This window comes from Pleurodeles waltl, chromosome 6 (genome assembly GCF_031143425.1).
Source record: "Pleurodeles waltl isolate 20211129_DDA chromosome 6, aPleWal1.hap1.20221129, whole genome shotgun sequence".
In the NCBI taxonomy this organism is placed as follows: Eukaryota; Metazoa; Chordata; class Amphibia; order Caudata; family Salamandridae; genus Pleurodeles; species Pleurodeles waltl.
The window spans coordinates 250,340,576-250,364,597 of NC_090445.1; the positions used below are offsets into that span (position 1 = coordinate 250,340,576).

General features: G+C 45.3%; 1 protein-coding gene across 4 annotated transcripts in view; it reads left to right on the forward strand.

The window, feature by feature from the left end:
• The window catches only part of MAPT (microtubule associated protein tau), a 755,319-nt gene that overhangs the window by 582,168 nt on the left and 149,129 nt on the right, over positions 1-24,022 (forward strand). The gene's annotated exons all lie outside the window — the stretch shown is intronic.

Consider the following 24,022-nt stretch of genomic DNA (forward strand, 5'->3'; position numbering starts at 1 on the left):
TGAGGCTAAAGTATGCACTGCGCTTTCCGGCGAAGCTGAGAGTGGTAGAAGGTGGGAGGTCCCATGTCTTTACATCACTAGAGGAGGCTTGGACATGGCTGCAATCGAAAGGAGTACCTCATTTCTCCAAGTCTGATTTCTCCAAATCTCCCTTGTGAAGGGACATGTGAGGCACAGAAACTGCGCAGACACCACACCAGGGCTTCCCACAAATGTGAATCGGTGGAGCAGGCAAACAGGGAGAGAGCACAGATGTGCTCCAGCATCATTGTAATCTGTTCGAGGTACTGGCATCAGACTCAGACAAGGACACTGTGATCGTCAATAACAGCATAGAGGGCTCCGATTTTGGCACACCTACAGGTCTGGCACTGACATCCATGGCGGGACACACTATTATTTGAAGTAGATAGTTTGTATAGGTTTGTTTCGCATTCCCCCTCATTGCGGACCATTTGTTCACAAAAAAGAAAGCACCACACTCCGGTTTACTTATTACATGGATGGTGCTGTGGAGATTTGTTGTTGACTTAATGTGACCTCTACACTGGGGAGCTATAAATCTGGTAGCCCACCCTCACCAACAAAGACAAAGTTCAAATTAGAAATGTTTGCATATAAATGTTCTATGTTCTATGGCTATAATGGCAAAGCACAAGATTTTGTCTTAGCCTGGGGAGGGAAGTTGGGGATGTTACAGTTAAAGTTTTGTTTGCTGGCAGAGTGATGGAAATTGGAACCTAGTGTTGACAAGGGGGGAGAGGAAGCAGATTGGGCATTGATGTCAGGGATGAGACAGTGATAAGTGTGTGGAGCGGGGGTGGGATTGAAAAGACCTGTTGGTTTGTACACATGGCAGACCCACAAATAGGAAAGTGAACCCAATATAATTTGCTCATGGAACATAAGGGGCATGGCCACATTGCGTAAGTGCCATCAAGTACTGTATATATAGAGACCTCAGATGGTAAAATGTGCATATAGCGTGCCTACCGGAAAAACACCTAGTACACCAATAGGTAGAGAAAGTGGCTAAGTGATAGCGGGTCCAAGTATGTGCAACTACCTCCCTCGCTTTTGCTAGGAGGGTGTTAATATAGGTGGCACCAAACACACTGTTTGAGGTATCTCAGGCCACAATAGATACAAAGGGGATGTATGTTATACCGGAGGCAGAATTTGATGGTGATTTCCCCCACCATAACCACCAGAGGCACTGAGTCAGCTGGTCACACAACATTTTAAGCCATGGTTGCCACATATGCATTTACATGATATCTGCAGGCTCAAACACATGATAGTGAGGGAGTTTTCCCTTTTTTCACCTGTACACCTTTTACCTACACAGTTAGACTTTTGGCTGGCGGGAGAATCCTTAACATCTAGAATTTCCGTTAGCGAAGAAAGTATCTGACCATTGCCCATTAAAGTTAAGTTTGACATAGGGAAGGGAAACAACCTGAATCTCCACCTGGAGGATCAAAACTGAGGCATTAGTTGATAATCCACATTGGACCGCTCTAGGCAAACGTATAGAGACTCCTAACCGCAGATTCCTCACCTTAGATTATTCCCCAATTGTTGGACTGGATCTGGGAAGTCTTGAGCAGTACCTCCGTGTGCTGGTAGGTGGCATCCATTGGCTCCGCGCTGTTGCCATCTGCATCTGAAATGATGTTGCAGCCTCTGCATAAGCTCCACCCCGGCACACTGACATCAGTTCCTATCTTGGCACTCCAGCAGCGCAGATTCTAAGAGTTAACTAGCCACTTTTTGCCCTATTTTTAATTGAATCCCCTATTTCTCAGCTTGCTCCCAGTGTGCTAGGGACATGTCCTCTGCAAAACCGTCTGATATAAAACCTTGTGGGGATTGTCACCACCCATGCTGACGTTGGATCCTCATCTGTTTTGTCTCTGGTGCTTGGGGTCGGGGCACAAACCCAAGGCCTGCCTCAGATGCATTTCCATGCACCCAAAGATGCAAGATGGTGATGAAGCTCCTGCAATGGGGCGCAAAGAAGGCTCTGTATCAGTCCCGATCTTGTTTCTATGGACATTCTTGAGTCCGCTCCAGGAGTTGTTCCTGTGGGTGGGCGTCTTCGAGGTCCAAGACTTCCTCATTGAAGTAGGGTAAATTCATGAAGCATAAGGTTTTGCGAAAGTGTTCTTTGGCTTTGCCCATTTGACCTTGTGCTTCTATGCCGAGCTCCTGCACTCCACCTGCGGATCTGGTGTAGGCTCCCTCGCACTACCCTGAGTTTCCTGGCAATGCCTACTTCATTATGTGGGTTTTACAACGCCATGCATCCCATCTTTGGGTCCCTGTGGCACTTTTCGGGCCCCACAGAGCAGCGAGGTGCCTCAGCTGGGTTACTGCTGCTATCTGCACCCTCGATACCAGCCAGGGCCCCAGGATCCATCCCTGCATCCGAAATGGCTTTGACTTGAGTACCACGACCTACCCCGGCTCCATTCCATCTCGCGCATACCGCAACGCCAGCAGTGAAGACTGACAACACGCCCATTGTCATTGCTGATGTTGACCCACGTTGCCTCAGGACTGCTTGATACTAAGCCCGGCGGAATCCACTTCTCCCTTCTCGAGGCAATGGGGGGTGTATGGTCTTTTGGTGGAGGACTGAGAGGATGAGAAAAACTGATATGAGGAGATGGGAGATGCCAGTGGCCTAGACACTTCCCTGGGCACTTGTATGATTTCCCCTTCTGGCCATGCTTTGCATGAAGGTGCATTGTTTGCCATAGTGATGCACAGGGCTTCAAAGGTCCTTGACCTTCAGCTTCTCTTTGTTGAGGTCAAAAGTAACATCTTGACTGAGGTACTTCAGGCAGGGACATGCACTCCAGAATCATTGCTGCCCTTTAGTGAAGCCCTCATAGACACTGTCCTGGGGCAGTGGGCTAAACCCTCCATAGGGGCTCCTGTGGGATTCAGTCATGCAGCTGCTTCCTAAGCTGACTGAGGAGAAGTATGCCGTCCTCAAATTGGCTTTACTGGATGGCAGGGATGTGGATACGTTTGCCATAAGGTGTGGCCTGGATGCCACAGACATCCTTGGTAAAGCCATGGTCTCTACAGTGGCGCTGCATTGTCACTCTTAGTTACCGTCCTCTCGGCTCTTGGGTGATGTTTAGTCATTACTGATTGACATGCCCTTTGATTGCTCCTGCTTGTGTGGTGAGAACGCCGGCACGGTGCTCAAACGCTTTCGCAAGAGCAGGGTCACCAATTGATCTTTGAACCTCTCTCTTTCGACCTGGCCACAACAACAGTTCTGTCATCCTGGCAGAAGGGCCAATTTTGGGCGTCCACAGTACCAGCCCTACCCTGTACAACAGCCAGTACAGTTCTTGCGGGGAAGGGGTCGCAAAGCCCAAAGAGGACATGGGAACCATGTCTCTTTAGTGTGCCCTTCACTCAGCACACGTCCTGTAGGGAGCAGGATCAAATATCATCTGTCCCAATGGTCCAGAATTTCATCGTACTGGTGGGTACTCCAGATAGTGTAGAAGGGGTATGCCCTGCCATTCTTAGACACCCTCCAGCTTTTGCCACCATCTCAAGAACGGCTGACAAAGGACCGTCTTGCTTTACTCCATCAGGAAGTGCAGGCCTTCTTGGGTAAGCAGCTAGGGAGAGGTTACCCATGCCAGAGTAGACATTGTGGCTATTCCCACTACTTTCTGATACCAGAAAAAGAGACTTCTGCCCTATTTTGGGCCTGCACTCGCGCCCTTTTAATTACTTCCTGAGGAGAAGTTCAAAATGCTCATGTTGGATCAGGTTCTGTTTGCCCTCGACACTGGAGACTGGATGGTAACGTAGGACTAGCAGGACGCCTACTTCCATACCCTTGTCCTGCTTGCCCACAGGCATTGCCTGCAGTTCATGGTGGCCCATAAGCATTCAGTTTGCTGTGCTCCCCTTTTGCCTCACTTATGCCCCTCGGGTGTTCACCAAGGTGATCACGGTGGTTTCAGCATATCTGCAGAGGTTCCAGTCTTCCTCTAACTTGACGACTGACTGTTGAAGACGGGCTCTCCCCTGACGGTCGTCTCCCACCTCCAGAGCTCTTGCATTAACTGGGTTATTTTATCAATATGCTGAAGTTTCACCTGTTTCCCTCCAAGTGGCTATCCTTCATCAGAGCCATTCTGAACACAGTGCGGTTTTGGGCCTATCCTCTGGAGTGGCGAGTGGAGTCAAGTTCCACCTATGAAACTGATGTTTCAGCCTCTAGCCTGGATTTCATTAAGGCTGTCTCTGAGTCTGCTCGGTCTCATGTCCTCCTCTAATCTGCTGGTAAAGCATGCCTGCTGACATATTTGGGCTCTGCATTGAGACCTGAAGTCCCAGGGGGCGCAGCATCAGCAGAATCTCTCCAGCCTTGCCCAAATATTGGAGGGAACTAGCATTGGTGTCTAACAGTTAGGTCAGTGGCAGACCCATCTCCCTTCCCCACTCAGAGCTCACTATGATGGCAGATTGATAACTCCTGGGATGAGGCAGCTACCTGGGAGAGGTGGAGGTCAGAGGACTCTGGTCTCCAGTGGAGTCTCCGCTCCACATCAGTTTGTTGGAGCTGCGTGCCATCCATCTGGACTGAAAACCTTCCTGCCATCCATCAAAGGGAGGCTGGTTCAGGTGTTCACGTACACCACCACGACCATGTGGTTTTGCAACAAACAAGGTGGGTTGGTGTTGTGAACCCTGTGCCAGGGGGCTCTGTATCTCTGGTCCTGGCTGTAGCGCCATGACATCTTCCTTGTTGTTCAGCACCTAGCACGCTCTTTGAACGCAAGGCAGGCAAGCTCAGCAGGAGGTGCCTTGCATCCCACGAATAGCATCTGCATCCGGAGGTGGCACGCACTCTGTTTCCAGAGGAGGGAAAGCCATGGTCTGATTTGTTCGCCTGATCTGCACATTGGAGTTTCCAAGGAAGCTCTCGCTCAGAGACGCATTTCATATCTATTGGAGCTCCGAGCTCCTGTGTGATTTCCAACAATACCACTACTGCCCTGACTTCTCAAGACGTTTAGGACCGACCAGGCCCAAATCATCCTAGTGGCCCTGGACTTGGCTCGGATGGTGTAGAATCTAGATGATCTTCTGTGCCTGAGCATTGCTTCTTCAATCAGGCTACCCCTTCAAGAGGATCTCCTGTCATAGCAACAGGGCAAGGTGCTGTACCCATACTCTTCAGTTTCGTGCATTGAGTTTGAGCAGTGACAGTTGGGAGTGCTTGATCTTCCTCCTGAAGTTTGTGATGTTGTTTTGCTATCCAGGTGTCCATCTACCAAATCCATCTATGCCTACCGTTAGACGTTTATGCCATGGTGTTCAACACGTCAGGTGGATCCCCTTTCTGCGCGTCTGTTAGACGTTTTGTTTGTCTTTTCTCTGGCTAAGGAGGAAGACCTGATCCGTGGAAATGTGGATGGGCTGTAGCCCCGGCAGAACATACTTTGTCATTTTGGAGGGGGTTGCTGCTGTCGTCAATGGGGCATGTAGCAGTAGCAGAAATGCTGCTGCAGGGTGTTTTACTATTATGCTGCCCTCCTTGTATGTTTGCGCAAACTCCGATTTACCCGATATTCTGTCTGATTTGAGCTGGAGCACTGGTAGAAAGAGGGTCGCATTGACTGAGGTTCAATTCTCCCTGGTGGAAGGATAACTAGGAGCACCCAATTATGGATTATATTACACAGCAGGGCAATTTCAGTGGCGGAAGCTATGGCTGGGCAGTCCCCTAGTAGTAAGAGATTGGACCTGCTTCTCGAATTGAGAGGGACTCAGATTATAAATTGGCTGCCACATCCAGGGGGCGGGAAAGCACCAGCAATAAACTTGCCACGGTAGTGAAATAAATGCTGGAATATATAGCGTCAGGAAAGGCAGCAGAAGCACAGTAATTACCATTATGGGCATTATCAGATTTGAAGGAACTAGCGGGAACGAACAACAGGAACATATGGGTTGATATTGGAGTGACTGGGTTAGGAGATTTGTATACAGATAACGTCTTGTACACGTTCCCTGAGCTGTGACCCACAAAGGGGATCCCGGTAGGACAATCTTTCACATACAATACCATCATACATCAAGTACACCATAGATGGGTACAGGTACATTCACAGCCGGTGACATCGAGACCACTACCTTGCATCCTGACACAGCAGCATGGTAGGAAAGCATTCACACACCATGTCACTTACTTTAAATGTATGAGGCGGCGCCCTTTCTTTGCCCTAAGTGCCACCAACAAGATGCTGAGTTTTACCATGTGGTGCTGGAGTGTCCAGCACTGCAGACTCCATGGCAGGAGGTGATACAGGAGGTGATACAACATATATCCAAAATCACTGAGCAAAATCTTACACAAATTCCAAACCTCTGCTTTTTGGGTACAAAAGGTGACAAGGACTTATGTAAATTTGTTGATCTGAAACTGATATTATTCAAGAGCAGGATAGCCATGTTTTGCGAGGTACCAATGGCCCTAAATATTAAGACCTGGTTAAGGGGCCATTCAAAGGTGGGTGCTAGCTGGCGCGGAACTCGTGGTAATCATTAGAAAAAAACATGAGGGAGCATGTCAGGCATGAAATGGGATGTATACATAGTACGAGAGGGAGAGAAAAATATCGAGCGTCCACTGTGAAATATGCATAGGAACGTATGGCATGCGGCTGAGAAGTCGTTATTGGATTCAAGTAAACGGACATGTATAAACTCCTACTACGGGGAGCGCACAAGCAGGAGTTTGCAAAGGCATTCCTTTACTGTAACCCCTCATGCCACGCATATGCGGTGCAAATGTTGCTTGTGGTCCATGACAGTGCATCTGCTCACACTAATTTATCCCTTTAAAACAATGTTGTATGCCGTTCATCTCGTACTATGCCAAACTGTAGCTTCTAACAGTCACAATGTGTTAGCGTCATTCACCTTTGTTTTTGTTAGTGATTATTTTTTCTGTTTAATTATTTATTTCACGTTCTTTGCTTTCCTAGTGCCTTTTGAGTCAATTGGCCATGACACATGAGGCAGTGTAATATAGTCCTCGTAGGCAAATACCAAATTGATGCCTCACTATTGTGATACTACAGGGAGTGCAGAATTATTAGGCAAGTTGTATTTTTGAGGATTAATTTTATTATTGAACAACAACCATGTTCTCAATGAACCCAAAAAACTCATTAATATCAAAGCTGAATATTTTTGGAAGTAGTTTTTAGTTTGTTTTTAGTTTTAGCTATGTTAGGGGGATATCTGTGTGTGCAGGTGTCTATCACTGTGCATAATTATTAGGCAACTTAACAAAAAAAAATATATACCCATTTCAATTATTTATTATTACCAGTGAAACCAATATAACATCTCAACATTCACAAATATAAATTTCTGACATTCAAAAACAAAACAAAAACAAATCAGTGACCAATATAGCCACCTTTCTTTGCAAGGACACTCAAAAGCCTGCCATCCATGGATTCTGTCAGTGTTTTGATCTGTTCACCATCAACATTGCGTGCAGCAGCAACCACAGCCTCCCAGACACTGTTCAGAGAGGTGTACTGTTTTCCCTCCTTGTAAATCTCACATTTGATGATGGACCACAGGTTCTCAATGGGGTTCAGATCAGGTGAACAAGGAGGCCATGTCATTAGATTTCCTTCTTTTATACCCTTTCTTGCCAGCCACGCTGTGGAGTACTTGGACGCGTGTGATGGAGCATTGTCCTGCATGAAAATCATGTTTTTCTTGAAGGATGCAGACTTCTTCCTGTACCACTGCTTGAAGAAGGTGTCTTCCAGGAACTGGCAGTAGGACTGGGAGTTGAGCTTGACTCCATCCTCAACCCGAAAAGGCCCCACAAGCTCATCTTTGATGATACCAGCCCAAACCAGTACTCCACCTCCACCTTGCTGGCGTCTGAGTCGGACTGGAGCTCTCTGCCCTTTACCAATCCAGCCACGGGCCCATCCATCTGGCCCATCAAGACTCACTCTCATTTCATCAGTCCATAAAACCTTAGAAAAATCAGTCTTGAGATATTTCTTGGCCCAGTCTTGACGTTTCAGCTTGTGTGTCTTGTTCAGTGGTGGTCGTCTTTCAGCCTTTCTTACCTTGGCCATGTCTCTGAGTATTGCACACCTTGTGCTTTTGGGCACTCCAGTGATGTTGCAGCTCTGAAATATGGCCAAACTGGTGGCAAGTGGCATCGTGGCAGCTGCACGCTTGACTTTTCTCAGTTCATGGGCAGTTATTTTGCGCCTTGGTTTTTCCACACGCTTCTTGCGACCCTGTTGACTATTTTGAATGAAACGCTTGATTGTTCGATGATCATGCTTCAGAAGCTTTGCAATTTTAAGAGTGCTGCATCCCTCTGCAAGATATCTCACTATTTTTGACTTTTCTGAGCCTGTCAAGTCCTTCTTTTGACCCATTTTGCCAAAGGAAAGGAAGTTGCCTAATAATTATGCACACCTGATATAGGGTGTTGATGTCATTAGACCACACCCCTTCTCATTACAGAGATGCACATCACCTAATATGCTTAATTGGTAGTAGGCTTTCGAGCCTATACAGCTTGGAGTAAGACAACATGCATAAAGAGGATGATGTGGTCAAAATACTAATTTGCCTAATAATTCTGCACTCCCTGTAGATGGACAGCCTTGCTGTTGTAGCAGTGTTTGTATTGTTGACTCGCAAGATGGTTACAAAAAGCAATAAAAAAAACCATTATCAAGCTATTTCAATCTATAGTGTTTAATAAACGCCTGAAGAGATGACCATGTCATGTCCCTGTATATTACTTGTATGGATGCCTCTCCTAGTTCTGCCCACAAGGCTTTCCTGAATAGTAGATGAAATGGATTCTCCTAGCGTTGTATACAACTGGGAAATTGCTTGATGAACCCACCTTCTGATTGTTTGCAAGGTTACATTTTTGCCTTATTTTTTGTACTGTAAGTGATGAACAATGCATTAGAAAGCATGAAACCCTTTGTACTTTCAAAATAGATGGACAAAGCCTGTGTGACTTCCAGGGCAGAAGGAATTTGAGAGTTCTCATCAGAGAGCAAGCTAGGAGGATAATCTCTTGTAATAAATGAAAAAGAGAATTAACATAGGATCTAACTTAAGAACTATCCTATCAGGGAAAAACTAAAATAGGGGTAGGAAACGACCAGTGATCCTAGTTCCCCCAATCTCCTTGCTAAAGAGGCGGTAATTAGGAACATTATCTTCACAGACAGCCATACTAGGCCAGCTCCTTCTAGGAGTTCAAACCGTGATTGGTGCAACTCTCTTAAGACTATTGAAAGGTCCCAAGTTAGAGTCACGCCAGTATCACTGCTTTCTTTAAAGCTCTTCAGGAGCCTAACCACAAGAGAGGAAATATTAACGCAATCCTGCCCTAATCTCAAGGCCTTTATTGCCACCCATTGGAGGGTGCTTAGTTCTTAGGGAACCTATCCCTAAGAACTTATAAAACATCAAAAGAGTCTGATGATATAAGATCAGCTCCCTTGGAATCACACCATTCCTGAAGTGATACACAATGCTTTTAGTAGGAAACTAAAGTTGAATGTCTTCTTGACGTTTGAATGTCCTTAGGCACCTGCTCTGAGCACCTCAGATATTGTAAACCTACACTCTTAAAAACCAAGCTGTCAATCTGAGATGTCAAAGCTGTATTGGTGACAGGAGAGGGAACTGTAAAGAGGAGGAATGCAGGTCTACGTGGTGGTACTCCCACTTAGACAAGGAAATTAAAAGTAAAAACCAAGGGTGTCGAAGCCAGAATGGTGCCATCAGACTCAGTGATATCTTCTCTTGAATCTTACGAAGCACTCTTGAGAGGAGTGGAATCGGAGAGAAGGCATATAGGATCCGCTGAGCCAAGAGACTGATAGGGCATCCATCACCCAGTCTTGTGAGCAAAATGTTTCCGGGCAAAACACTGGGAGCATTGAATTCTGCTATGATGCAAATATGTCTATCCATGGTAACACATACTGCTCACAGACAATGATGAAAGATTCAGACTGAGACCGTCTGTCTGGAAATTCAATCAAACCTGGATGTAAACAGCACTTAAAGCTAGGAAGTGTTTCTCGGCCCAAGCAAATATCTGTGGTGCTAACAGGTTTAACTCCTTGTTTCTCATGCTGCCTTTCAAGTTCAGATAGGACCTTGTGACCTGGTTATTTGTCTGGACAACAGTAGGAGCTTTCCAACTGAAGAGGAAAGCCTGTAACACCAACCATACAGCTGCTAACTCTCTCCACTTGGAAGAGTGTAAATTCTCCTTTATCAACCAACACCCCTTTCTCTCCTGAGACCCCACCAGGGCCACAGGCTGGCATTCGTGGTCTGTTGTATTGGGGTAGTAATACAAGAGTCCTCCTGCAACCACCAAGCTAGTTCTTGTTGAATCTGAGGCGGTACTGAAAATAGGTATTTGAACTCCTGTGAGTTCAGTGGCCAGTGTTGTAAGGGAAGATTTACAAAAGGCTTTAGATGGAAACATGCCCCCAAGACTACTGTCTAGGTTGCCGCTATCAACTCCTACTCCTTTAACCACTCCATCACTGAAACCCAAGGTTGACTGAATAGGAAGGAAAGACTACTCTGGATCGCAAGTCTGCTCTGAGGTTGAAAGAACTAACCCAACTCGGTATTGAACCGAGACGCTATAAAAGTCCAGATCGGACTACGTTGACGGTGTTACTTTTGGAAGTTGATGATAAATTACAACGGTTGCAACACTATGATCACCTTCTCCACATCTTCCTGCAGCTTAGGGAGAGAAGAAACAGACAACAGCCAGTCGTCAAGATAATGCAATATTGTAAATCAAGCCAACTGTAGGTATGCCACAATACGTGCCAAGACCTTTTTAAAGACTCTGTGTGATGTTGCAATCCTGAAAGGAAGACCTCGGAACTGCCAGTGCTGGTCTTCTACTGAAAAACGCTAAACTTCTGACTTTCTGGGTAGATAGGCACATGGACATAGGCATGCTGCAAATCTCGAGTCACAAGGAAATCGCTCTCTCCTATTAATAGAATGTCTAACTGCAGTGAAATCATCCAAAACATTAGGATACACCTGTTTAGAGGTTGAGAACCAAGACGGCTATATCTGCCATCTATTTTTGGAATTAAGAAAAAGAGTAAAAAAGAATCTGCTTCCTCTTTGATCCCGCGATACCAAACTAGTGCACCTTTTTGTAGTAAGGCGTAAACCCCCAGTAACTTCAACTGCTACTTTGACTCGTCTTTTGATAATATGGTAGGTAGAAAAGACATGCATAAGGACTGCTGGAAAAAAGGAATGCAATTTCAGTTATTGACAATACTGAGGACCCCAGCATATGAAACACATTCCTTTTACTGATGGACAAATTCACTTAAACTTGCTCCAACCTCTTGATAGTCATCTCTGAGGTTGACTTTGGTCCTGGGGAGTACTTGGCTGGTTTTTGTCGGATACGAAAGGAACACTTGTCTTCAACTTTTTGTGACTGCTGCTTTGATAAGAAATATTTTCTGCCAGTGTATAGCTTAAAGGCCTTTAGATTTTTCCATAGCTTTGTGAAACATTCCTTTTAGTTCGTAGCCAAATAATTTTGCATCTGTAAAAGGTAATTTTAGTTTCAGGGATCTTCGAGCTGCATCCAACTTCCAGGACTTCATCCACAGAAGTCAATGCCCTGCTATCACTACTCCCCTGCTATCATGAATCCCGCCGATTATGCTTCAGCCCATACTCCATCAAATGACCAACATTCTAGGATTTGAGAGAGAAGTTCCATCTTAGTGAGAATTGATGCAGGATCCCAGCTTTCCCGATGGCAGTCATGTAACTTTTTGAGATGTTTCAGAAACACTTGTGTAGCATGTGCTGCATGCGTGTTTGCTCTGATCACAAAGTTAGAACCAGCAAACAATCTTTTAAGCATGGTTGTCTGCAACATCTGGTAACGTAGAGTCCTCCGAGACCAGGAAGAAAGTTGAGGCCCTTGATGCCAGGATTGTGTCTATGTTAGGGGTTCTGTGGAAAATAATCTTCAAAACCTTGAAGAGAGTACCTTTCACTAAGGAAGTGTGTAATGGATATTTTGTGTATTTCCTTTCATTCCTTCAATACAATTTGATAGTCTTCCATTTGAATCTCACTCAATTGTGAATAAAGACCACCTTCCTCTTGTGGTTTTTCTTCAAAGCCCAAAACCTCTCTTATATGTCTCAAGAGGTCACGATGTTGGGAGGCTTGAATATATTTGCTTTTCTAATCCCCTTCCAGGTCATCTTCCTGCTCTTCTCTCTCTGCTTCTCAGCTCCAGGTGCAGAGAGTGCAGAATCTACTGCCTCATTAATGAGGGTCTACAATTCATCCCTCAAGATCTGAAATACTTCTTGCTTCACCTTCTCCATCAGCTCCATTTTGCTTTGTATGGAGGTAGTTTTTTACTTCCATGAAAGGCAGAAAAACAAACACATGACTCTTTTAAATATGGTATTGCTCTGACATCAGTTCCCATTCCAGCAAGAATTAGTAAGCATAATAAGCAATACCTGCATCCTTCTCAAGTCTGCCATGCAAACCAGCATGGGGTCAAGATGGCGCTGATGGATCCCAGCGGCCTGACTGACGATGCTCCAGAAGCTCCCCAGCCCAGCGCATGAGCGGGAAGCAATTTGGTGGCCAGGGCAAGGATCCAGCTTTAGTGTTGCACCTTGCCAGCTGACACAAGTAAGTGCAGGTACAATAACTGTTTACCTGCTCTGAAAGAGAAAGGAATTACTAAATCACTGTAACAATAAATAGGCCGCAAATAAATATAATGATTTTGAGTGGCTTACCTCTGCCAGAGGCAGAGAGATACAGGAGGTGGAACAGGAGAGGGAAGATCTTCTAAGTTACTTAACGGAAATAGAAGAAATCCATGGCATTGTAAAATCTCTGTCCGAGGCGGGGGTCGCCTCAATTAGCAAGGCCTGGAACAGATAAGGTGGAGATGAGAGGCATAAATAAAAGAAGATGAAGTAAAGCCCACACAAGCTGGCAAATAAAAAGCAAGCAAATAAGAGTAACAATAAAGCCAAACAATGGTAGCCAGTAGGCAGACACTAAGCCCGTTGTAAGCAGACAATAGATCTTTTTGCCAACAAACATCTTGAGCTGTGTAGTAGGAGAGACCTAATAAAGCCATAGATTCTGCTTTATCTTGTCTACTTAACCAGATGTCTACTTAACAAGCTGAACTGGTGATTTTTGCAGCTGCTCAGAGGCACTCCCTAATCCCTCCTCACCTTATAGAGTTGCCCATCATGGAAGGTCAGTGCTAAACTAAGTAAAAGCCCACCACCTAGTCTCTTACTGCCTAGGTCCCCATGCGCAATAGACAGTCTACATAAACAGCTGGCCCGCACGTCTGCCTGGGTCAGTTCAGTCTGGGAGGAGAGGCAGGGAGGTACTCTGTCATTTGGTCCTTTAAAAAAGATTACTTCCTCATCCAGTTCCGTGGCCATGTCTCACAGTATGAGGTTTAACTCATGCTCCTCCCCTGTCTCATACTTCCCCAAGCTGTTTTTTATTTGCCTCAACACACAAACCTTAACTCAAAGTCTTGTTAAGCTCCTTCCTCCCAACTCTCTCACTTCCTGTTATTTCCTTTGTGCAAAGCCCTTCTCACGTTTGTTTGGGCTCCAGGAGTTGGTTGGGCGCTCCTGGTTACATTTAATTTATCCCTTTTATTGTCTCTAACTGAATAGTAATTATATTGAGGAGCTTAGGCCGAGTTTCGTAAAACAACTTTGCAGGGTTTTTATTTAGAGCCAGGACTGACTGATTCTTGATTGCGACTTTGAGAGTTTTACTAATTGCGGGCTCTTGAGGCTCTTGTTGGCCACACGCAATGCCCTTGTTTCACATGCTACGTGCTGCTTTTCTGCAGGATTTGCTGCTCCATTAGGGTGAAGGAGTGTCACCCCACTAATAAAAATGTCCCCAGAAAAATTCCCCAGAGATGAAAAATAAAATGGTAATAAAGTCAATTTATTACCATAATATTTTTCACTAACCCATGTCCCGAGCCGAGTGTCAGGGTGGGACAGGGCTATTGCCTGTGAGTGGCAGCAGCAGAGAAGAGTGGTCGGCTTGGTAATTAAGTTTAAAATGTGCATGTTACTTTGGCCGGCTGTCTTGCGACGGTGAGCCAGACATGCGCACTTTAAACCTCTGCAACCTAGCTGTTTCAGTTTGCTGGGAAGAGAACAAGCATATGCCTCCAGTGCCCCTGGGAGCCCTGAGAGAGCCCGCTCCATCCAATCCTGGTGCTCCTCTCATGCTGGTTAACAGCATGAGTGCAGCACCAGAATTGGTTAGGGGAGTTGGCTAGGGCCCGTGCTGGATGAGAGAAGAACACCGGGACCCGAACGAGGACATGCAGCAAATTTGCCCGCCCCACCAATTTCCGTTGTTGGGAGCTGCCACTGTATTTGTGTGCCCTTGTCAGCGTTCTAAGCCGATTGTGATGCTTTGGCCTTCCTTTTTGAGTCATGGGAGACATCACTCGGAGTTTGTTCATTGGAAACTAGCAACGCACATTTACTGTCGGCGTCTTCAGCCGATCGAGGTGCTTTGGCCTTCCTTTAAGTCTCTCAGGTCTTCCTTTACCCGTTTTCCTTTCTATCCAAGCTTCTAAGGCGTATTGTACTAAGATGCTGTACATTCACCATTGGCCCTCCCTTTATAAGTGGTGTATTTCAAAGAAAGTCTCCTTTACAATATCTCCAGGAGAACATTCCTGAATTATTTCAGGAAGAGGATGTGGAGTTGCGATTATTTTTAAAGATTGTTTTACAGCAGAAAATTGTCAATTTTTTACCGTAGTGCCTTTGTGACACATTTTTATACCTTCTGTCTATGTAGTAATGGTCATTGTTTAATTTTTGGCAATTTTAATCTCCATTTTGAAAATAGAAACAACGCAAAACAACACAGCTACTTATACACCTCACTGTTGCCTCTTCCAGATGATTAACCTGTTCTGTGCCGGGTACATAATGGTTATGTCCGCCGGCACAGTGCTCCTGTGCCGAGGACATAACCATTACGTCCTGGCACGTGAGCTCCGTGGGCTTCCCTCCCACTCCCCCAGGGTAGGGATGGAAAGGGAAGCCCTTCCCCTTCCACCCCTGACCCCCACCCCCAGTGACGTCTGATGACATCAGCGCGAACCTCATCAGAGGCCATCTCCCATCGTGCTGGAAGAAGCGTGCTAAGGATTCTGGGTAAGAAAACATTGGGGATCCACGCAAGTCACACCTCCCTGGACGCCCTTGGGTGTCTAGTTTTCAGAAATGTCTGGGTTTTCCTAGATAGCTGCTGAGCCCAGGACCGAAAACGCAGGTGACCCCTCATTCCCTCCCACCCCCCCACAAAAACAGGTAGTTTTGTATTTGATCATTTTGATGTGTCCAGATAGTGTTTTGGGGCCTTTCCTTTCGCAGGCAGTAGGCCTACCCACAAAAGTGAACTACCATTTTTATCAGGAGACTTGGGGAAACGCTGGGTGGAAGGAAATTTGTGGCTCCTCTCAGATTCCAGAACTTTTTGTCACCGAAATGTGGGGAAAAAGGGTTTTTTTGCCAACTTTTGAGGTTTACAAAGGATTCTGGGTAACAGATCCTGGTGAGAGCCCCGCGATTCACCCCATCTCAGATTCCCCTAGGTGTCTAGTTTTAAAAAATGTGCAGGTTTGGTAGATTTCCTTAGGTGCGGGCTAAGCTAGAGGCCAAAATCCACAGCTAGGCACTTTGCAAAAAACTGCTCTGTTTTCTTTGGGAAAATGTGATGTGTCCACCTTGTGGTTTGGGGCATTTCTTGTTGCAGGCGCTAGCCCTACCTACTCGAGTGAGGTACAATTTTTATCGGGAGACTTGGAGGAACGCTGGGTGGAAGGTAATTTGTGGCTGCTCTCACATTCCAGAACTTTCTGTCACTGAAATGTGAGGAAAAAGTGTTTTTTGACCAAATTATGAGGTTTGCAAAGGATTCTGGATAACAGAACCTTGTGAGAGCCCCACAAGTTACCCCATCTTGAATTCCCCTAGGTGCCTAGTTTTCAAAAATGCGCAGGTTTGGTAGGTTTCCCTAGGTGCCGGCTGAGCTAGAGGCCAAAATCCACAGCTAGGCATTTTGCAAAAAACTGCTGTTTTCTTTGGGGAAATGTGATGTGTCCACCTTGTGTTTTGGGGCATTTCCTGTTGCGGGCGCTAGCCCTACCCACAAAAGTGAAGTACCATTTTTATCAGGAGACTTGGGGAAACGCTGGGTGGAAGGAAATTTGTGGCTCCTCTCAGATTCCAGAACTTTCTGTCACCGAAATGTGGGGAAAAAGGGTTTTTTTGCCAAATTTTGAGGTTTACAAAGGATTCTGGGCAACAGAACCTGGTGAGAGCCCCACAAGTCACCCCATCTTGAATTCCCCTAGGTGCCTAGTTTTCAAAAGTGTGCAGGTTTGGTAGGTTTCCCTAGGTGCCGGCTGAGCTAGAGGCCAAAATCCACAGCTAGGCACTTTGCAAAAAACTGCTGTTTTCTTTTAGAAAATGTGATGTGTCCACCTTGTGTTTTGGGCATCTCCTGTTGCAGGCGCTAGCCCTACCTACACAAGTGAGGTACTATTTTTATCGGGAGACTTGGAGGAACGCTGGGTGGAAGGTAATTTGTGGCTCCTCTCATATTCCAGAACTTTCTGTCACTGAAATGTGATGAAAAAGTGTTTTTTGCCCAAATTTTGAAGTTTGCAAAGGATTCTGGGTAACAGAACCTGGTGAGAGCCCCACAAGTCACCCCATCTCAGATTCCCCTAGGTGTCTAGTTTTAAAAAATGTGCAGGTTTGGTAGATTTCCTTAGGTGCGGGCTGAGCTAGATGCCAAAATCCACAGCTAGGCACTTTGCAAAAAACAGCTCTGTTTTCTTTGGGAAAATGTGATGTGTCCACCTTGTGTTTTGGGCATCTCCTGTTGCAGGCGCTAGCCCTACCTACACAAGTGAGGTACCATTTTTATTGGGAGACTTGGAGGAACGCTGGGTGGAAGGTAATTTGTGGCTCCTCTCACATTCCAGAACTTTCTGTCACTGAAATGTGAGGAAAAAGTGTTTTTTTGCCCAAATTATGAGGTTTGCAAAGGATTCTGGGTAACAGAACCTTGTAAGAGCCCCACAAGTCACCCCATCTCAGATTCCCCTAGGTGTCTAGTTATCAAAAATGCGCAGGTTTGGTAGGTTTCCCTAGGTGCCGGCTGAGCTAGAGGCCAAAATCTACAGTAGGCACTTTGCAAAACCAGGTCAGATTTCAATGTAAAAATGTGATGTGTCCATGTTGCATTTCCTGTCGTGAGCATTAGGCCTACCCACGCAAGTGAGGTACCATTTTTATCGGGAGACTTGGGGGAACACAGAAAAGCAAAACAAGTTTTATTGCCCCTCTACATTTTTTCCTTCCAAATGTAAGACAGTGTGTAAAAAAGACGTCTATTTGAGAAATGCCCTGTAATTCACATGCTAGTATGGGCACCCCGGAATTCAGAGATGTGCAAATAACCACTGCTTCTCAACACCTTATCTTGTGCCCATTTGAAAATACAAAGTTTTCCTTGATACCTATTTTTCACTTTTTATATTTCACCACATTAATTGCTGTATGCCCGGCATACAATGAAAACCCGTTGCAAGGTGCAGCTCCTTTATTGGCTCTGGGTACCTAGAGTTCTTGATGAACCTACAAGCCCAATACAGCCCCTCAACCAGAAGAGTCTAGCAGACGTAACGGTATATTGCTTTTGAAAATCTGGCATTGCAGGAAAAAGTTACAGAGTAGAACGTGGAGAAAAATGGATGCTTTTTTCACCTCAGTTTCAATTTTTTTTTTATTTCAATTGTTATTTTCTGTAGGAAACCCTTGTAGGATCTACACAAATTACCCCTTGCTGAATTCAGAATTTTGTCTACTTTTCAGAAATGTTTATTTAATCAAAATGGGGTATGTCCCAGTAAAATGCCAAAATTGTGTTGAAAAATGTGTTTTTCTGATTCAAGTCTGCCTGTTCCTGAAAGCTGGGAAGATGGTGATTTTAGCACTGCAAACCCTTTGTTGATGCTATTTCCAGGGAAAAAACACAAGCCTTCTTCTGCAGCCCTTTTTCCCATTTGTTTGAAAAAAACGAAATTGTTGCTGTATTTTGGCTAATTTCTTGGTCTCCTTCAGGGAAACCCACAAACTCTGGGTACCCCTGGAATCCCTAGGATGTTGGAAAAAAGGATGCAAATTTGGTATGGATAGCTTATGTGGACCAAAAGGTATGAGGGCCTTAGCGGCAACTGCCCCAAATAGCCAAAAAAAGGCTTGGCACAGGAGGGGAAAAGGCTTGGCAGCGAAAGGGCTAATGTTCCAACACATTGCCTGTCGTACCTTGAATACAATATGGGTCTCAACAGTCATGATAAATTCCATCCAATTTATCCTATTGTTTGGTCAGACCACTGTCGGATTTTTTTTATGAGCTTATAACAATCGGTTAACTCAAATAGAGCACCTTTTTTTAAGACCTTTGCACAAAGGGAAATTTGAGCCAACTAAACTAGGCCTTTGTTTCCCCCCCCTCTCTCTCTCTTAACTTTTTTAACTCCATTTATTCCAGTTACTTTAACTGGTGTTCTTCCACAGCGGACCAAATAGCTCCAACAAGAGAACGGAAAGAATCAAACACACACTTTTCCCCTTGTTTCATTCAGACCCTTGAGAAACATACACTGGAAGTTAGTTAGGTGGAACGTAAATTGAGAACTGTTTATTGTGAAGTACATAAATCTCAATATAAAAAGAAATTATCAGCTTATAAAAATCCTATTCTACCTCTTGTTCGATTTATTATAATAACAAAATAGACAATGATGAAAGCAAACAAAAATGTACTTTTAAAATAATCAATGAGCTAACTAATCTTCCAGCAACTCCCCCTTGGTCTGAAAGGCTGTTTTACTCTTTGGCCAGTTATTTTGATGATAGAAGTTTTGCCATTCGGCTGTGTCTCGACTACTTGAAGAACCAGCCTAATGGGGTTCTGCTTGTAGTCATGCTGAGAAGTTGCCACGCATTAAACGCTAGTGATATATACACATTGATTTGGAAGTGTATATTAGATGCTCCTTTTTCTCTTATTTCCCTTTGTATTATCCGTTTTGTATTGCCAGTGCTCAAGAAAGCTATCCAGTAAAATGTTAGTCTCTCCCTCAGTAGAATAGTTCTTGCTGAATTAAAACAGAGTTGTCAAGCCCATTCTTTAAAATGTAATGTCAGTCCTGGGCAGCCATTTACTTTGTTACCTACCAGTCACAAAATCTTGAATACTGTTGTGGAAAGCCAGTTGTCATCTTTCCTGGAAACCAACAACTTACTGTAAGATGGCCATTTCGGCTCTTCGTCCTAATAGGAGCGCTGAGTATGCTCTGGAGTCAGCCTTGGACAACCTTTATATGACGGTGGACATCAATACCAGTGCAGTCCTTATTACTCTATACCTGTCAGCTGCTTATGAGAGTGGTTCACACCATTATGTTATCAAGACTTAAAAGTTGTGGCTCAAATGGTACTGCTATTCCCTGCTTTTCATCGTTCTTGAAAAACAGATCTCAAACAGTCCACTTAGGTAATTTCTGAAGGATAGTTCTAGCGGCAGATTCCTCACCTTGGAATACTCTCCAGGCACTGGATTGGAACCAGAAAACTTTTCCCTAGCAGTGCTACTGTGTGCTGCTAAGTGCTGTCGTGCTGCTTCACAATGCCCCTTCAACAACCCTGAAGTGATGGAGTGGAGCTGCAAGCACGGCCCTTGTGTGCTGACATCAGTTTCTTTCTTTCCGTGCCTTCTGACACAGAACCTGAGCTCAGCTACCACTTTCTTTGGTATTCTGAGGACTTCTGCAAATCAACTAAAATCCTATGCTAGGGAACAGTGTCCTCTCCCAAGATTACAGGTTTCAAACCATGCCATGATTGTAGAAGAGATGCTGGTCACAGACCAGTACACTGTGTGTCTCTGGTGCTTGGGCTAAAGGCATGACTCAAAATTGTTCGATAAGTGTCCCCTCCTGCCATACGGGCGATCCAGGACTGAGAGGCCAAGCTGAACAAAAAAGAAGTTGCAGAACTCACTTGGGTCCCACTCCAAGTTGAGGACATGAACTTACTCCCGCTTCTGAGGCCTTTCTCGCAAGCGGCCAACTTTGCAGTCGAAGTCCTTCAGTAAGTTAAAATCAAAGCCCAAACACTAGCACAAGAAAGCAAAGCAGCACTCTGCCCCACCCCTCCAGTCTTTATCCAGAAAGGAGAAGCAAGGGTGTCATAGTGGCAGACAATGTCTCTCCAGATCTCCATTTTCAGATCTGATCCCACAATTTACCTTAGTGTGTCCCTGGACCATCGGCGAAGCCAAAGCAAATTGGTGACTTTAAGAAGGTCGTGTTGCTGATATCTGGAATTCTCTCAGCTCACTATGACATTCCTTCGGGCTCCAAGGATATGCAGGGGCCTCCAGTAGTATTACTACAAGCGGATTCGTCCTTTGCGGCATCTGAACCCCTTTAGTCTGTTATGGGTCCTATACCGACTCTGATACAAACTATCACCTGCTCCTGAGATGATCCAGTGCTGATTCCGATATTTGGCCCTGAGGCCATTTCAGCTCTATCTTAACCAATGTCCCACTAGGAAATTATAAACTGCAGCCAGTTACCATACAACCTGCCAGTGCCTCTACCAGGGCGAACACGCAATTAAAGGCTCCAGTCTCTTCTGTAGATGATGATGATGGTGGGTAATAGAGAAAGGGATGATCAGCCCTCTCATTATGATGATAATTTTTACGTGGACTTACAAGAGACCGGTGGGCTTCATACTTACCTAATACAGATTTGAAGTCACCATTTTGGACTACCAACGAAAAAAAGAGCATCATTTGTAGTACTCTTCTGACAAGCAGGCCTCTATTTAGACTAAGACTAATGTTCTTATGGAAATCTTACAGCCTGTGCCAGTCACATCTGAGCTCTTGCTTCTTTCTAACAAGACCCTCACCAATGCCTTCCTGGGCACCTGCTCAAAGCCCTGTTCTTACCCAAAAATGAATCGGCAAGTGATCAGGTGTCAGACTGGCACCCGACAGTCCTGATCTTCTCACTAAACATGCTCCTCCTGAGAATATGGTTGTTTAGGCCTAAACAAGTAAGGTGGACCTCAATGCATTCCCCACAACTTCACTGGGTTGGGAGTCTCCACAGTTAGACTAGCACTCACATTGGTCAACGTAGGCAGCTTACTGGGCCGATATACATATGCTCTCTGGGACATGGCCAGGGTGATCTTGCTGGTGGTCCAGGAAGACCTTTGGGCCTCCCTGGTTCAGACAATTCAGTATGGGGATGATGTAGCCAGATATGTCATTCGGGCTGACCGTAATACTACTGATTGTCTTGGTAGGACAGGTGATATCAGTGTGGTGCTTCACTGCCAGGAGTGGTTGTGCTCCATGTGGTTGTTAGGAGACTTACAAATCTTGGTCATTAATATGTATTTTGATGGGTCACGTCTGTTCTGCAAAAAAGCAGATTCTGCTTTGAAACAGTTCAAGGAAAGTAGGGCCACAGCATGCTCCCTAGGTCTTGACCCCTGCCAAACAGTTTCCTTACTAGTTTAGGAAATTCTGTGGATACTCTAGGGGACTGGCGTTTAGGCAGAGTCAGTCTCCCCAGCCTCCTCCACCATCTCCCTATTCATGGTGGGGTCATGGATCTGGTAGGCAGTGTGCAGGTCAACAAAAATGCCAGTCCTCCCTTTCCCCTTCCCTTGCTTCAACCACCACCAAGCCACTTTAGCTTGCTGTAAGTGTCACACAACCACCTTTAAGGCAACAGGACACAGCTTTTCTCCATGGTGGCGATCAGTCACTTCCAACAGATGGGTCCTTCAAATTGTTCAGCATGACTATTTCCTACTCTTTTTTTCCTGCTTTCCTGCTTTCCTGCTCTGCCAAATCTTCCCCCCATTAAAGCATATCTCAGTTACAAGAGGTGCAAGTTTTACTTTTCAAAGGATCTATTAAGAGAGAGCTTGACTCAGAAATAGCAGAGGGTTGCTACTCTCTCTATTTCCTTGTGCCAAAGAAGGATGGAGTTCTTTAGCCCAATTTAGTCCTGCGACTACTGAATGTCTTACTGCAGAAGGACAGGTTCAACTCATGTTGGCCCAGATCCTATCTGCCCTGCACTTGAGCAACTGGATGGTGTCTTTGGCCTTGTGGGACATCAATTTTCATATTCTCATCTTCCTGTCCTACAGATTTTACCTGCAGTTCAAAGTAGGCCAGGAGCATTTTCAGCTTGCCATACTCCCCTTCAACCTAGCTAGTGCCCCTTGGGTGTTCATGAAAGCGACGGCAGTGGTTACTGCCCTCCTTCGAAGGTCAGGATACCAGTTTTCTCTTATCCTAATGACAGGCTGTGGAAAGCGGGCTTACCACAGTAAGTTATAGACTACCTCCAGATGACGCCAAACCTTCTGACATTGTTGCTGTTCATGATGAATGAGCCAGACTCACACCTGACTCCTTTATAGAGGCTTCCTTTCATTGGAGCTGTCCTGCATACAGTACAGTTCAGGACCTTCGTTCCCTTGCAGGAAGTCCAGGTTAATTGGACTCCGATCCCTGACATTTCAGCCTCAGTCCTGCATCTTAGTGAGAGCAGCTCTGAGGCTTCTTAGCCTTTTAGCCTACTGCATTCTCCTTGTTGACTACTCCGGGTAGTTATGCGGCCTCTGCAATGGAATCTGAAGTCCCAGCGGGCCCAGCACTGAGGAAGCTTATCAGATACCATTCAAATTTCAAAAGGGATTGCTCACAATCAGCCGCAATTGGACCAGCAGCAGGCCTCTACCCCTTCCACAACCAGAGCTGACTGGTGGCAGATGGGTCACTGTTGGATTCAAGAGGTCATCTAGAGGAGGTAAACATCAAAGGACTTCGATCTCCAGTAGAAGCCAGACTCCATATCAACCTGCTGGAGTTACGAGCTGTACATTTAGCTTTGAAGTCCATCAAAGTGAGGCTGTTGCAGGATCTCACAGGCAATATTACTGCTATGTCGTATTGCAACAAACAGGGTGGCGTGGACTCCTGTGCCAGGTGGTTCTGCATTTCGTCTTTTGCTCACCAAGGGCTTGCAGTAGGCACTATTAAAACATTATTTGACAGCCCTTTCAGCTTTTTTATGGTTTCAGGACCAACCGTCTCAGTTTCAATTACCTGTGATGCGGTTGTGATGAGGTTTATAGAAGACTTGACACATGTTTCCCCTAAAACTGTTTGTGATGCAACAGTGATACCTTTATTTGATCTCAACATTTTTCATTTGCATGCCCTTCGAGTCGATGCATAGCTATTCACTGTAACTCTTAGCTTTGAAGACTATCTCCCTCATTGTGATTACTTCAGCTTTTCCCATCAGTGAACCTCAAGCACTGTTGATGCACCTGCCCTGCACCACTTTTTTCTAGGCAAACTGGAGTTGAGACCTCCTGCAGCCTTCTTAGAAAAAGTTGTGACTCATTTCCACATTCAGCAATCCATCAGCCTGCCTCCCCTCCCCTCGATCCCTCAAGAGGAGGAGAGTCTTTATCATATGGACCTCAAAAGGGTTTTAAGCTTTTATATTGATCATACCAAGGAACACTGTGTGGACAATAGCTGGATGTGGGGTTATCTAGGGTGAGGAAAAGGAAGGCTATGCAGAAGGAGAAGTCTTTGAAATGGATAGTCCTCTGTATTAAAATCTGCTATGAACTGGCCAAGAAGCAGCCACCCAAATGTTTGACAGCCCATTTCACCAAGGCTAAAGCTGCAACACCTTAATATCTTCTAG